The sequence below is a fragment of the Tenrec ecaudatus genome, chromosome 14 (genome assembly GCF_050624435.1).
Source record: "Tenrec ecaudatus isolate mTenEca1 chromosome 14, mTenEca1.hap1, whole genome shotgun sequence".
Classification (NCBI taxonomy): domain Eukaryota; kingdom Metazoa; phylum Chordata; class Mammalia; order Afrosoricida; family Tenrecidae; genus Tenrec; species Tenrec ecaudatus.
The window spans coordinates 99,617,772-99,633,166 of NC_134543.1; positions in this window are offsets into that span (position 1 = coordinate 99,617,772).

Consider the following 15,395-nt stretch of genomic DNA (forward strand, 5'->3'; position numbering starts at 1 on the left):
GACCCGTCTTCCACGGTAAAACATTTCCTAGCCAATAAGGAATCTTCCCATCGCAATGACAATATGAGAGAATTGCCACTGATGGATTTGCCGCTGTGCCTACAAACATCATCTTGAGGCCATACAGTAGTGAAGCACGGGAACCCAGGCGCTTCACCCTTTACGCTAGACCAGTGAAACTCAGAGAAGCACTATTGACTTTTGAGACATGACGTTGCTGGAAGCATCAGTGTACAGAGGCATGGGAACCTCGAAGGAGCTTCTTCGTGTGAATAAAACGCAGGCTGAACTTCATGGCAGGTTCCAGATTCTCAGGAATTCCACGGGCTGTATTGCTCAGAGGTAGAACCCAATGCTTAGGGCACATTTGAACTGAAAAATCTTGCTGGACTCACGGCTTTCCCAAAGACCCAAGGTTCTCAAAGAGCGAGGGTAAGTTTGAAGTAAAAACAAACTGCCGGTGGCGCCTTTTTGCCTTGAAACCGGCAAGGAGCAAGATTTTCCTTAAACCATGAATCTCAGAAACATTGTGATCGTGAAGGAAAACCAGGGAGAGCAGATGTACTTCCAATAATCCTACACTTCAATGAAACCTCAAACCTAAATCCTATATTAAAACCAACCCTAATCCTAGCCCTAACCTAGGTCAAAACCTAGCCCTAGGTCTAAACCTAAAAAGAGGTGTAACCCTAAGCCTAGGTGTAATTCTGTAGACTCCTAACCTTAAACTGAACCCTAACCTAAGGCTCAGCCTAAACCAAGCCCTAACCCTAACCATATGTCTACCCTAAGGCTAAGCCTAATCCTAACCCCAAATCTGATGTGAACATGCAGCTCCCCCTACAACTAACCTTACTCCTAACCGTCACCCTTCGCCTGAACCTAACTTAACTCTATCCATCACCTTCAATCCAAGCCTCCATATCACCTTTATTGTAATCCAATCCCTTAAACTAGACAGAGAGCTAAACTTATCCACAGCCAAAACGGATGTAACACACAAGCCGCAAGCCTGACCCCAACTCTTAACCTCACACACTTTCTAACCCTCACACAAATATTAACCCCAACCCATACCTAAAGAGTCAAGTTCACCATAAGCCTAAATGAGACAATAGGTTCATTCATCCTTAAGCACTAAACCCTACTCTTACCTTCAACCTCACACTCACCCTACATTTGATCCATAACCTTACCATAAACCGAATACTCACGCAGCAGTAACTCTAACCTGAACTCTAACAATGTCTCTAAAAATGGCCACATGCTTGTACCTATGCCCATCTAAAGTTAAGGCTATACCGAAATCTTCTGTCCCACTATTTTGCAGCATTTAAAGAAGTACACTGGGAAAGATTTTTCTGCAAGGAAGAAACTGCAGGCGGCGTGGCTGAACTGAGAATACAATGCTGCACGAGCTCTTTGCCCTCAGATGTGGAAGTGTCAACAGTTGGCACTATAAAGAAACGGGAGTTTAATAAGTGATCATCAACCCCTGTGAATTCCCTTTGTTCTAGACGCCTGAAATAAAGAGTTGTCCTGAGTCACATAAACCTCCACCGGGTGGTCTTAACGTGGCGCGGGAACATGCAGGTATAAGAGAATTCCGAAGAAAGCTGAACATCCACAATTGAATGGCCATTGCTAGAAATGAAGTTGCAGCCGGATCGGACTGGGAAACTTAAGCTTCCATTAGACAATGAAGATGTTAGAATCTGGTAGGTCCACAATTCACGGTTTCTTTAGATCCATGAAATTCCTTGTTGAATTTTAGTCAGAAAATGAAAACTCCGGAGCCTCTGTTCAGCAGGACCTGGTTTAGCTCACATAGGCACACTGGTGCTCCTCTAGAATTTGGATAAAAATCTTTTTCAGGAGAATAAGGAACCTTGATCAAGCCAGGTGGGTCTTGACAAAAGAAATTGCTGCCTGTGCCAGGTATACTGACAAGCACCCAGCTGTGCCAGTCCAGCATGTATTCAGCACAGGAATCTGCATCCATTGAGCCAAGACAAAGGAAAGCTCAGGGAGGCAGCACCCGTGTAGAAAAGCATTTGTACTTCAAAGAGGAGGCCAATGAGGTGAAAGGAAATACCCATGGCAAATAGTTTTTATCAGTTGCAGAATTTCACAGAGCAATATTGCTGGGAGAGTAAAGGCACCACCTGAGGGAGGCACGCTCCACAAAACTACCTAGGGCAGGAGCCGGGTTGCCCCCAGGCACTAGGCGTGTCAGGCCTCAGCATTGTAAGGAGAGTTCACTGAAGTCCCTGAGTGAAGTTTTCTCCGCTGTCCTATGTCTACGTTCCTAAAATTTACTCTGTGGTTTCTGATGATCCTGGGTTATGAAAGGCCACTATTCATCGTTCTCCTTACACTCATGCGCCTCCATCGACCTTAAAAGAAAGGGAGATTCATTCCCCTGCACCTACACCAAAAAAAAAAAAAAAAAAGAAAGGGAGGACACGCAACTGCTGGCAGGTAAATTCAGCAAACTTTGTCTCAACCCAAAAGAGACAGCTCTGTGGTGACCCGTCTTCCACGGTAAAACATTTCCTAGCCAATAAGGAATCTTCCCATCGCAATGACAATATGAGAGAATTGCCACCGATGGATTTGCCGCTGTGCCTACAAACATCATCTTGAGGCCATACAGTAGTGAAGCACGGGAACCCAGGCGCTTCACCCTTTACGCTAGACCAGTGAAACTCAGAGAAGCACTATTGACCTGTGAGACATGACGTTGCTGGAAGCATCAGTGTACAGAGGCATGGGAACCTCGAAGGAGCTTCTTCGTGTGAATAAAACGCAGGCTGAACTTCATGGCAGGTTCCAGATTCTCAGGAATTCCACGGGCTGTATTGCTCAGAGGTAGAACCCAATGCTTAGGGCACATTTGAACTGAAAAATCTTGCTGGACTCACGGCTTTCCCAAAGACCCAAGGTTCTCAAAGAGCGAGGGTAAGTTTGAAGTAAAAACAAACTGCCGGTGGCGCCTTTTTGCCTTGAAACCGGCAAGGAGCAAGATTTTCCTTAAACCATGAATCTCAGAAACATTGTGATCGTGAAGGAAAACCAGGGAGAGCAGATGTACTTCCAATAATCCTACACTTCAATGAAACCTCAAACCTAAATCCTATATTAAAACCAACCCTAATCCTAGCCCTAACCTAGGTCAAAACCTAGCCCTAGGTCTAAACCTAAAAAGAGGTGTAACCCTAAGCCTAGGTGTAATTCTGTAGACTCCTAACCTTAAACTGAACCCTAACCTAAGGCTCAGCCTAAACCAAGCCCTAACCCTAACCATATGTCTACCCTAAGGCTAAGCCTAATCCTAACCCCAAATCTGATGTGAACATGCAGCTCCCCCTACAACTAACCTTACTCCTAACCGTCACCCTTCGCCTGAACCTAACTTAACTCTATCCATCACCTTCAATCCAAGCCTCCATATCACCTTTATTGTAATCCAATCCCTTAAACTAGACAGAGAGCTAAACTTATCCACAGCCAAAACGGATGTAACACACAAGCCGCAAGCCTGACCCCAACTCTTAACCTCACACACTTTCTAACCCTCACACAAATATTAACCCCAACCCATACCTAAAGAGTCAAGTTCACCATAAGCCTAAATGAGACAATAGGTTCATTCATCCTTAAGCACTAAACCCTACTCTTACCTTCAACCTCACACTCACCCTACATTTGATCCATAACCTTACCATAAACCGAATACTCACGCAGCAGTAACTCTAACCTGAACTCTAACAATGTCTCTAAAAATGGCCACATGCTTGTACCTATGCCCATCTAAAGTTAAGGCTATACCGAAATCTTCTGTCCCACTATTTTGCAGCATTTAAAGAAGTACACTGGGAAAGATTTTTCTGCAAGGAAGAAACTGCAGGCAGCGTGGCTGAACTGAGAATACAATGCTGCACGAGCTCTTTGCCCTCAGATGTGGAAGTGTCAACAGTTGGCACTATAAAGAAACGGGAGTTTAATAAGTGATCATCAACCCCTGTGAATTCCCTTTGTTCTAGACGCCTGAAATAAAGAGTTGTCCTGAGTCACATAAACCTCCACCGGGTGGTCTTAACGTGGCGCGGGAACATGCAGGTATAAGAGAATTCCGAAGAAAGCTGAACATCCACAATTGAATGGCCATTGCTAGAAATGAAGTTGCAGCCGGATCGGACTGGGAAACTTAAGCTTCCATTAGACAATGAAGATGTTAGAATCTGGTAGGTCCACAATTCACGGTTTCTTTAGATCCATGAAATTCCTTGTTGAATTTTAGTCAGAAAATGAAAACTCCGGAGCCTCTGTTCAGCAGGACCTGGTTTCGCTCACATAGGCACACTGGTGCTCCTCTAGAATTTGGATAAAAATCTTTTTCAGGAGAATAAGGAACCTTGATCAAGCCAGGTGGGTCTTGACAAAAGAAATTGCTGCCTGTGCCAGGTATACTGACAAGCACCCAGCTGTGCCAGTCCAGCATGTATTCAGCACAGGAATCTGCATCCATTGAGCCAAGACAAAGGAAAGCTCAGGGAGGCAGCACCCGTGTAGAAAAGCATTTGTACTTCAAAGAGGAGGCCAATGAGGTGAAAGGAAATACCCATGGCAAATAGTTTTTATCAGTTGCAGAATTTCACAGAGCAATATTGCTGGGAGAGTAAAGGCACCACCTGAGGGAGGCACGCTCCACAAAACTACCTAGGGCAGGAGCCGGGTTGCCCCCAGGCACTAGGCGTGTCAGGCCTCAGCATTGTAAGGAGAGTTCACTGAAGTCCCTGAGTGAAGTTTTCTCCGCTGTCCTATGTCTACGTTCCTAAAATTTACTCTGTGGTTTCTGATGATCCTGGGTTATGAAAGGCCACTATTCATCGTTCTCCTTACACTCGTGCGCCTCCATCGACCTTAAAAAAGGGAGATTCATTCCCCTGCACCTCCACCAAAAAAAAAAAAAAAGAAAGTGAGGACACGCAACTGCTGGCAGGTAAATTCAGCAAACTTTGTCTCAACCCAAAAGAGAGAGCTCTGTGGTGACCCGTCTTCCACGGTAAAACATTTCCTAGCCAATAAGGAATCTTCCCATCGCAATGACAATATGAGAGAATTGCCACGGATGGATTTGCCGCTGTGCCTACAAACATCATCTTGAGGCCATACAGTAGTGAAGCACGGGAACCCAGGCGCTTCACCCTTTACGGAAGACCAGTGAAACTCAGAGAAGCACTATTGACCTGTGAGACATGACGTTGCTGGAAGCATCAGTGTACAGAGTCATGGGAACCTCGAAGGAGCTTCTTCGTGTGAATAAAACGCAGGCTGAACTTCATGGCAGGTTCCAGATTCTCAGGAATTCCACGGGCTGTATTGCTCAGAGGTAGAACCCAATGCTTAGGGCACATTTGAACTGAAAAATCTTGCTGGACTCACGGCTTTCCCAAAGACCCAAGGTTCTCAAAGAGCGAGGGTAAGTTTGAAGGAAAAACAAACTGCCGGTGGCGCCTTTTTGCCTTGAAACCGGCAAGGAGCAAGATTTTCCTTAAACCAGGAATCTCAGAAACATTGTGATCGTGAAGGAAAACCAGGGAGAGCAGATGTACTTCCAATAATCCTACACTTCAATGAAACCTCAAACCTAAATCCTATATTAAAACCAACCCTAATCCTAGCCCTAACCTAGGTCAAAACCTAGCCCTAGGTCTAAACCTAAAAAGAGGTGTAACCCTAAGCCTAGGTGTAATTCTGTAGACTCCTAACCTTAAACTGAACCCTAACCTAAGGCTCAGCCTAAACCAAGCCCTAACCCTAACCATATGTCTACCCTAAGGCTAAGCCTAATCCTAACCCCAAATCTGATGTGAACATGCAGCTCCCCCTACAACTAACCTTACTCCTAACCGTCACCCTTCGCCTGAACCTAACTTAACTCTATCCATCACCTTCAATCCAAGCCTCCATATCACCTTTATTGTAATCCAATCCCTTAAACTAGACAGAGAGCTAAACTTATCCACAACCAAAACGGATGTAACACACAAGCCGCAAGCCTGACCCCAACTCTTAACCTCACACACTTTCTAACCCTCACACAAATATTAACCCCAACCCATACCTAAAGAGTCAAGTTCACCATAAGCCTAAATGAGACAATAGGTTCATTCATCCTTAAGCACTAAACCCTACTCTTACCTTCAACCTCACACTCACCCTACATTTGATCCATAACCTTACCATAAACCGAATACTCACGCAGCAGTAACTCTAACCTGAACTCTAACAATGTCTCTAAAAATGGCCACATGCTTGTACCTATGCCCATCTAAAGTTAAGGCTATACCGAAATCTTCTGTCCCACTATTTTGCAGCATTTAAAGAAGTACACTGGGAAAGATTTTTCTGCAAGGAAAAAACTGCAGGCGGCGTGGCTGAACTGAGAATACAATGCTGCACGAGCTCTTTGCCCTCAGATGTGGAAGTGTCAACAGTTGGCACTATAAAGAAACGGGAGTTTAATAAGTGATCATCAACCCCTGTGAATTCCCTTTGTTCTAGACGCCTGAAATAAAGAGTTGTCCTGAGTCACATAAACCTCCACCAGGTGGTCTTAACTTGGCGCGGGAACATGCAGGTATAAGAGAATTCCGAAGAAAGCTGAACATCCACAATTGAATGGCCATTGCTAGAAATGAAGTTGCAGCCGGATCGGACTGGGAAACTTAAGCTTCCATTAGACAATGAAGATGTTAGAATCTGGTAGGTCCACAATTCACGGTTTCTTTAGATCTATGAAATTCCTTGTTGAATTTTAGTCAGAAAATGAAAACTCCGGAGCCTCTGTTCAGCAAGCCCGGGTGTAGCGCCCATAGGCACACTGGTGCTCCTCTAGAATTTGGATAAAAATCTTTTTCAGGAGAATAAGGAACCTTAATCAAGCCAGGTGGGTTTTGACAAAAGAATTGCTGCCTGTGCCAGGTATACTGACAAGCACCCAGCTGTGCCAGTCCAGCATGTATTCAGCACAGGAATCTGCATCCACTGAGCCAAGACAAAGGAAAGCTCAGGGAGGCAGCACCCGTGTAGAAAAGCATTCGTACTTCAAAGAGGAGGCCAATGAGGTGAAAGGAAATACCCATGGCAAATAGTTTTTATCAGTTGCAGAATTTCACAGAGCAATATTGCTGGGAGAGAAAAGGCACCACCTGAGGGAGGCTCCCTCCACAAAACTACCTAGGGCAGGAGCCGGGTTGCCCCCAGGCACTAGGCGTGTCAGGCCTCAGCATTGTAAGGAGAGTTCACTGAAGTCCCTGAGTGAAGTTTTCTCCCCTGTCCTACGTCTAAGTTCCTAAAATTTACTCTGTTGTTTCTGATGATCCTGGGTTATGAAAGGCCACTATTCATCGTTCTCCTTACACTCGTGCGCCTCCATCGACCTTAAAAGAAAGGGAGATTCATTCCCCTGCACCTACACCAAAAAAAAAAAGAAAGGGAGGACACGCAACTGCTGGCAGGTAAATTCAGCAAACTTTGTCTCAACCCAAAAGAGACAGCTCTGTGGTGACCCGTCTTCCACGGTAAAACATTTCCTAGCCAATAAGGAATCTTCCCATCGCAATGACAATATGAGAGAATTGCCACCGATGGATTTGCCGCTGTGCCTAAAAACATCATCTTGAGGCCATACAGTAGTGAAGCACGGGAACCCAGGCGCTTCACCCTTTACGCTAGACCAGTGAAACTCAGAGAAGCACTATTGACCTGTGAGACATGACGTTGCTGGAAGCATCAGTGTACAGAGGCATGGGAACCTCGAAGGAGCTTCTTCGTGTGAATAAAACGCAGGCTGAACTTCATGGCAGGTTCCAGATTCTCAGGAATTCCCCGGGCTGTATTGCTCAGAGGTAGAACCCAATGCTTAGGGCACATTTGAACTGAAAAATCTTGCTGGACTCACGGCTTTCCCAAAGACCCAAGGTTCTCAAAGAGCGAAGGTAAGTTTGAAGGAAAAACAAACTGCCGGTGGCGCCTTTTTGCCTTGAAACCGGCAAGGAGCAAGATTTTCCTTAAACCATGAATCTCAGAAACATTGTGATCGTGAAGGAAAACCAGGGAGAGCAGATGTACTTCCAATAATCCTACACTTCAATGAAACCTCAAACCTAAATCCTATATTAAAACCAACCCTAATCCTAGCCCTAACCTAGGTCAAAACCTAGCCCTAGGTCTAAACCTAAAAAGAGGTGTAACCCTAAGCCTAGGTGTAATTCTGTAGACTCCTAACCTTAAACTGAACCCTAACCTAAGGCTCAGCCTAAACCAAGCCCTAACCCTAACCATATGTCTACCCTAAGGCTAAGCCTAATCCTAACCCCAAATCTGATGTGAACATGCAGCTCCCCCTACAACTAACCTTACTCCTAACCGTCACCCTTCGCCTGAACCTAACTTAACTCTATCCATCACCTTCAATCCAAGCCTCCATATCACCTTTATTGTAATCCAATCCCTTAAACTAGACAGAGAGCTAAACTTATCCACAGCCAAAACGGATGTAACACACAAGCCGCAAGCCTGACCCCAACTCTTAACCTCACACACTTTCTAACCCTCACACAAATATTAACCCCAACCCATACCTAAAGAGTCAAGTTCACCATAAGCCTAAATGAGACAATAGGTTCATTCATCCTTAAGCACTAAACCCTACTCTTACCTTCAACCTCACACTCACCCTACATTTGATCCATAACCTTACCATAAACCGAATACTCACGCAGCAGTAACTCTAACCTGAACTCTAACAATGTCTCTAAAAATGGCCACATGCTTGTACCTATGCCCATCTAAAGTTAAGGCTATACCGAAATCTTCTGTCCCACTATTTTGCAGCATTTAAAGAAGTACACTGGGAAAGATTTTTCTGCAAGGAAGAAACTGCAGGCGGCGTGGCTGAACTGAGAATACAATGCTGCACGAGCTCTTTGCCCTCAGATGTGGAAGTGTCAACAGTTGGCACTATAAAGAAACGGGAGTTTAATAAGTGATCATCAACCCCTGTGAATTCCCTTTGTTCTAGACGCCTGAAATAAAGAGTTGTCCTGAGTCACATAAACCTCCACCGGGTGGTCTTAACGTGGCGCGGGAACATGCAGGTATAAGAGAATTCCGAAGAAAGCTGAACATCCACAATTGAATGGCCATTGCTAGAAATGAAGTTGCAGCCGGATCGGACTGGGAAACTTAAGCTTCCATTAGACAATGAAGATGTTAGAATCTGGTAGGTCCACAATTCACGGTTTCTTTAGATCCATGAAATTCCTTGTTGAATTTTAGTCAGAAAATGAAAACTCCGGAGCCTCTGTTCAGCAGGACCAGGTTTAGCTCCCATAGGCACACTGGTGCTCCTCTAGAATTTGGATAAAAATCTTTTTCAGGAGAATAAGGAACCTTGATCAAGCCAGGTGGGTCTTGACAAAAGAAATTGCTGCCTGTGCCAGGTATACTGACAAGCACCCAGCTGTGCCAGTCCAGCATGTATTCAGCACAGGAATCTGCATCCATTGAGCCAAGACAAAGGAAAGCTCAGGGAGGCAGCACCCGTGTAGAAAAGCATTTGTACTTCAAAGAGGAGGCCAATGAGGTGAAAGGAAATACCCATGGCAAATAGTTTTTATCAGTTGCAGAATTTCACAGAGCAATATTGCTGGGAGAGTAAAGGCACCACCTGAGGGAGGCACGCTCCACAAAACTACCTAGGGCAGGAGCCGGGTTGCCCCCAGGCACTAGGCGTGTCAGGCCTCAGCATTGTAAGGAGAGTTCACTGAAGTCCCTGAGTGAAGTTTTCTCCGCTGTCCTATGTCTACGTTCCTAAAATTTACTCTGTGGTTTCTGATGATCCTGGGTTATGAAAGGCCACTATTCATCGTTCTCCTTACACTCATGCGCCTCCATCGACCTTAAAAGAAAGGGAGATTCATTCCCCTGCACCTACACCAAAAAAAAAAAAAAAAAAGAAAGGGAGGACACGCAACTGCTGGCAGGTAAATTCAGCAAACTTTGTCTCAACCCAAAAGAGACAGCTCTGTGGTGACCCGTCTTCCACGGTAAAACATTTCCTAGCCAATAAGGAATCTTCCCATCGCAATGACAATATGAGAGAATTGCCACGGATGGATTTGCCGCTGTGCCTACAAACATCATCTTGAGGCCATACAGTAGTGAAGCACGGGAACCCAGGCGCTTCACCCTTTACGCTAGACCAGTGAAACTCAGAGAAGCACTATTGACCTGTGAGACATGACGTTGCTGGAAGCATCAGTGTACAGAGGCATGGGAACCTCGAAGGAGCTTCTTCGTGTGAATAAAACGCAGGCTGAACTTCATGGCAGGTTCCAGATTCTCAGGAATTCCCCGGGGCTGTATTGCTCAGAGGTAGAACCCAATGCTTAGGGCACATTTGAACTGAAAAATCTTGCTGGACTCACGGCTTTCCCAAAGACCCAAGGTTCTCAAAGAGCGAAGGTAAGTTTGAAGGAAAAACAAACTGCCGGTGGCGCCTTTTTGCCTTGAAACCGGCAAGGAGCAAGATTTTCCTTAAACCATGAATCTCAGAAACATTGTGATCGTGAAGGAAAACCAGGGAGAGCAGATGTACTTCCAATAATCCTACACTTCAATGAAACCTCAAACCTAAATCCTATATTAAAACCAACCCTAATCCTAGCCCTAACCTAGGTCAAAACCTAGCCCTAGGTCTAAACCTAAAAAGAGGTGTAACCCTAAGCCTAGGTGTAATTCTGTAGACTCCTAACCTTAAACTGAACCCTAACCTAAGGCTCAGCCTAAACCAAGCCCTAACCCTAACCATATGTCTACCCTAAGGCTAAGCCTAATCCTAACCCCAAATCTGATGTGAACATGCAGCTCCCCCTACAACTAACCTTACTCCTAACCGTCACCCTTCGCCTGAACCTAACTTAACTCTATCCATCACCTTCAATCCAAGCCTCCATATCACCTTTATTGTAATCCAATCCTTTAAACTAGACAGAGAGCTAAACTTATCCACAACCAAAACGGATGTAACACACAAGCCGCAAGCCTGACCCCAACTCTTAACCTCACACACTTTCTATCCCTCACACAAATATTAACCCCAACCCATACCTAAAGAGTCAAGTCCACCATAAGCCTAAATGAGACAATAGGTTCATTCATCCTTAAGCACTAAACCCTACTCTTACCTTCAACCTCACACTCACCCTACATTTGATCCATAACCTTACCATAATCCGAATACTCACGCAGCAGTAACTCTAACCTGAACTCTAACAATGTCTCTAAAAATGGCCACATGCTTGTACCTATGCCCATCTAAAGTTAAGGCTATACCGAAATCTTCTGTCCCACTATTTTGCAGCATTTAAAGAAGTACACTGGGAAAGATTTTTCTGCAAGGAAGAAACTGCAGGCGGCGTGGCTGAACTGAGAATACAATGCTGCACGAGCTCTTTGCCCTCAGATGTGGAAGTGTCAACAGTTGGCACTATAAAGAAACGGGAGTTTAATAAGTGATCATCAACCCCTGTGAATTCCCTTTGTTCTAGACGCCTGAAATAAAGAGTTGTCCTGAGTCACATAAACCTCCACCGGGTGGTCTTAACGTGGCGCGGGAACATGCAGGTATAAGAGAATTCCGAAGAAAGCTGAACATCCACAATTGAATGGCCATTGCTAGAAATGAAGTTGCAGCCGGATCGGACTGGGAAACTTAAGCTTCCATTAGACAATGAAGATGTTAGAATCTGGTAGGTCCACAATTCACGGTTTCTTTAGATCCATGAAATTCCTTGTTGAATTTTAGTCAGAAAATGAAAACTCCGGAGCCTCTGTTCAGCAAGCCCGGGTGTAGCTCCCATAGGCACACTGGTGCTCCTCTAGAATTTGGATAAAAATCTTTTTCAGGAGAATAAGGAACCTTGATCAAGCCAGGTGGGTTTTGACAAAAGAATTGCTGCCTGTGCCAGGTATACTGACAAGCACCCAGCTGTGCCAGTCCAGCATGTATTCAGCACAGGAATCTGCATCCATTGAGCCAAGACAAAGGAAAGCTCAGGGAGGCAGCACCCGTGTAGAAAAGCATTTGTACTTCAAAGAGGAGGCCAATGAGGTGAAAGGAAATACCCATGGCAAATAGTTTTTATCAGTTGCAGAATTTCACAGAGCAATATTGCTGGGAGAGAAAAGGCACCAACTGAGGGAGGCACTCTCCACAAAACTACCTAGGGCAGGAGCCGGGTTGCCCCCAGGCACTAGGCATGTCAGGCCTCAGCATTGTAAGGAGAGTTCACTGAAGTCCCTGAGTGAAGTTTTCTCCGCTGTCCTATGTCTAAGTTCCTAAAATTTACTCTGTGGTTTCTGATGATCCTGGGTTATGAAAGGCCACTATTCATCGTTCTCCTTACACTCGTGCGCCTCCATCGACCTTAAAAGAAAGGGAGATTCATTCCCCTGCACCTCCACCCAAAAAAAAAAAAAAAGAAAGGGAGGACACGCAACTGCTGGCAGGTAAATTCAGCAAACTTTGTCTCAACCCAAAAGAGACAGCTCTGTGGTGACCCGTCTTCCACGGTAAAACATTTCCTAGCCAATAAGGAATCTTCCCATCGCAATGACAATATGAGAGAATTGCCACCGATGGATTTGCCGCTGTGCCTACAAACATCATCTTGAGGCCATACAGTAGTGAAGCACGGGAACCCAGGCGCTTCACCCTTTACGCTAGACCAGTGAAACTCAGAGAAGCACTATTGACTTTTGAGACATGACGTTGCTGGAAGCATCAGTGTACAGAGGCATGGGAACCTCGAAGGAGCTTCTTCGTGTGAATAAAACGCAGGCTGAACTTCATGGCAGGTTCCAGATTCTCAGGAATTCCACGGGCTGTATTGCTCAGAGGTAGAAAACAATGCTTAGGGCACATTTGAACTGAAAACTCTTGCTAGACTCACGGCTTTCCCAAAGACCCAAGGTTCTCAAAGAGCGAGGGTAAGTTTGACGGAAAAACAAACTGCCGGTGGCGCCTTTTTGCCTTGAAACCGGCAAGGAGCAAGATTTTCCTTAAACCATGAATCTCAGAAACATTGTGATCGTGAAGGAAAACCAGGGAGAGCAGATGTACTTCCAATAATCCTACACTTCAATGAAACCTCAAACCTAAATCCTATATTAAAACCAACCCTAATCCTAGCCCTAACCTAGGTCAAAACCTAGCCCTAGGTCTAAACCTAAAAAGAGGTGTAACCCTAAGCCTAGGTGTAATTCTGTAGACTCCTAACCTTAAACTGAACCCTAACCTAAGGCTCAGCCTAAACCAAGCCCTAACCCTAACCATATGTCTACCCTAAGGCTAAGCCTAATCCTAACCCCAAATCTGATGTGAACATGCAGCTCCCCCTACAACTAACCTTACTCCTAACCGTCACCCTTCGCCTGAACCTAACTTAACTCTATCCATCACCTTCAATCCAAGCCTCCATATCACCTTTATTGTAATCCAATCCCTTAAACTAGACAGAGAGCTAAACTTATCCACAGCCAAAACGGATGTAACACACAAGCCGCAAGCCTGACCCCAACTCTTAACCTCACACACTTTCTAACCCTCACACAAATATTAACCCCAACCCATACCTAAAGAGTCAAGTTCACCATAAGCCTAAATGAGACAATAGGTTCATTCATCCTTAAGCACTAAACCCTACTCTTACCTTCAACCTCACACTCACCCTACATTTGATCCATAACCTTACCATAAACCGAATACTCACGCAGCAGTAACTCTAACCTGAACTCTAACAATGTCTCTAAAAATGGCCACATGCTTGTACCTATGCCCATCTAAAGTTAAGGCTATACCGAAATCTTCTGTCCCACTATTTTGCAGCATTTAAAGAAGTACACTGGGAAAGATTTTTCTGCAAGGAAGAAACTGCAGGCGGCGTGGCTGAACTGAGAATACAATGCTGCACGAGCTCTTTGCCCTCAGATGTGGAAGTGTCAACAGTTGGCACTATAAAGAAACGGGAGTTTAATAAGTGATCATCAACCCCTGTGAATTCCCTTTGTTCTAGACGCCTGAAATAAAGAGTTGTCCTGAGTCACATAAACCTCCACCGGGTGGTCTTAACGTGGCGCGGGAACATGCAGGTATAAGAGAATTCCGAAGAAAGCTGAACATCCACAATTGAATGGCCATTGCTAGAAATGAAGTTGCAGCCGGATCGGACTGGGAAACTTAAGCTTCCATTAGACAATGAAGATGTTAGAATCTGGTAGGTCCACAATTCACGGTTTCTTTAGATCCATGAAATTCCTTGTTGAATTTTAGTCAGAAAATGAAAACTCCGGAGCCTCTGTTCAGCAGGACCAGGTTTAGCTCCCATAGGCACACTGGTGCTCCTCTAGAATTTGGATAAAAATCTTTTTCAGGAGAATAAGGAACCTTGATCAAGCCAGGTGGGTCTTGACAAAAGAAATTGCTGCCTGTGCCAGGTATACTGACAAGCACCCAGCTGTGCCAGTCCAGCATGTATTCAGCACAGGAATCTGCATCCATTGAGCCAAGACAAAGGAAAGCTCAGGGAGGCAGCACCCGTGTAGAAAAGCATTTGTACTTCAAAGAGGAGGCCAATGAGGTGAAAGGAAATACCCATGGCAAATAGTTTTTATCAGTTGCAGAATTTCACAGAGCAATATTGCTGGGAGAGTAAAGGCACCACCTGAGGGAGGCACGCTCCACAAAACTACCTAGGGCAGGAGCCGGGTTGCCCCCAGGCACTAGGCATGTCAGGCCTCAGCATTGTAAGGAGAGTTCACTGAAGTCCCTGAGTGAAGTTTTCTCCGCTGTCCTATGTCTACGTTCCTAAAATTTACTCTGTGGTTTCTGATGATCCTGGGTTATGAAAGGCCACTATTCATCGTTCTCCTTACACTCATGCGCCTCCATCGACCTTAAAAGAAAGGGAGATTCATTCCCCTGCACCTACACCAAAAAAAAAAAAAAAAAAGAAAGGGAGGACACGCAACTGCTGGCAGGTAAATTCAGCAAACTTTGTCTCAACCCAAAAGAGACAGCTCTGTGGTGACCCGTCTTCCACGGTAAAACATTTCCTAGCCAATAAGGAATCTTCCCATCGCAATGACAATATGAGAGAATTGCCACGGATGGATTTGCCGCTGTGCCTACAAACATCATCTTGAGGCCATACAGTAGTGAAGCACGGGAACCCAGGCGCTTCACCCTTTACGCTAGACCAGTGAAACTCAGAGAAGCACTATTGACCTGTGAGACATGACGTTGCTGGAAGCATCAGTGTACA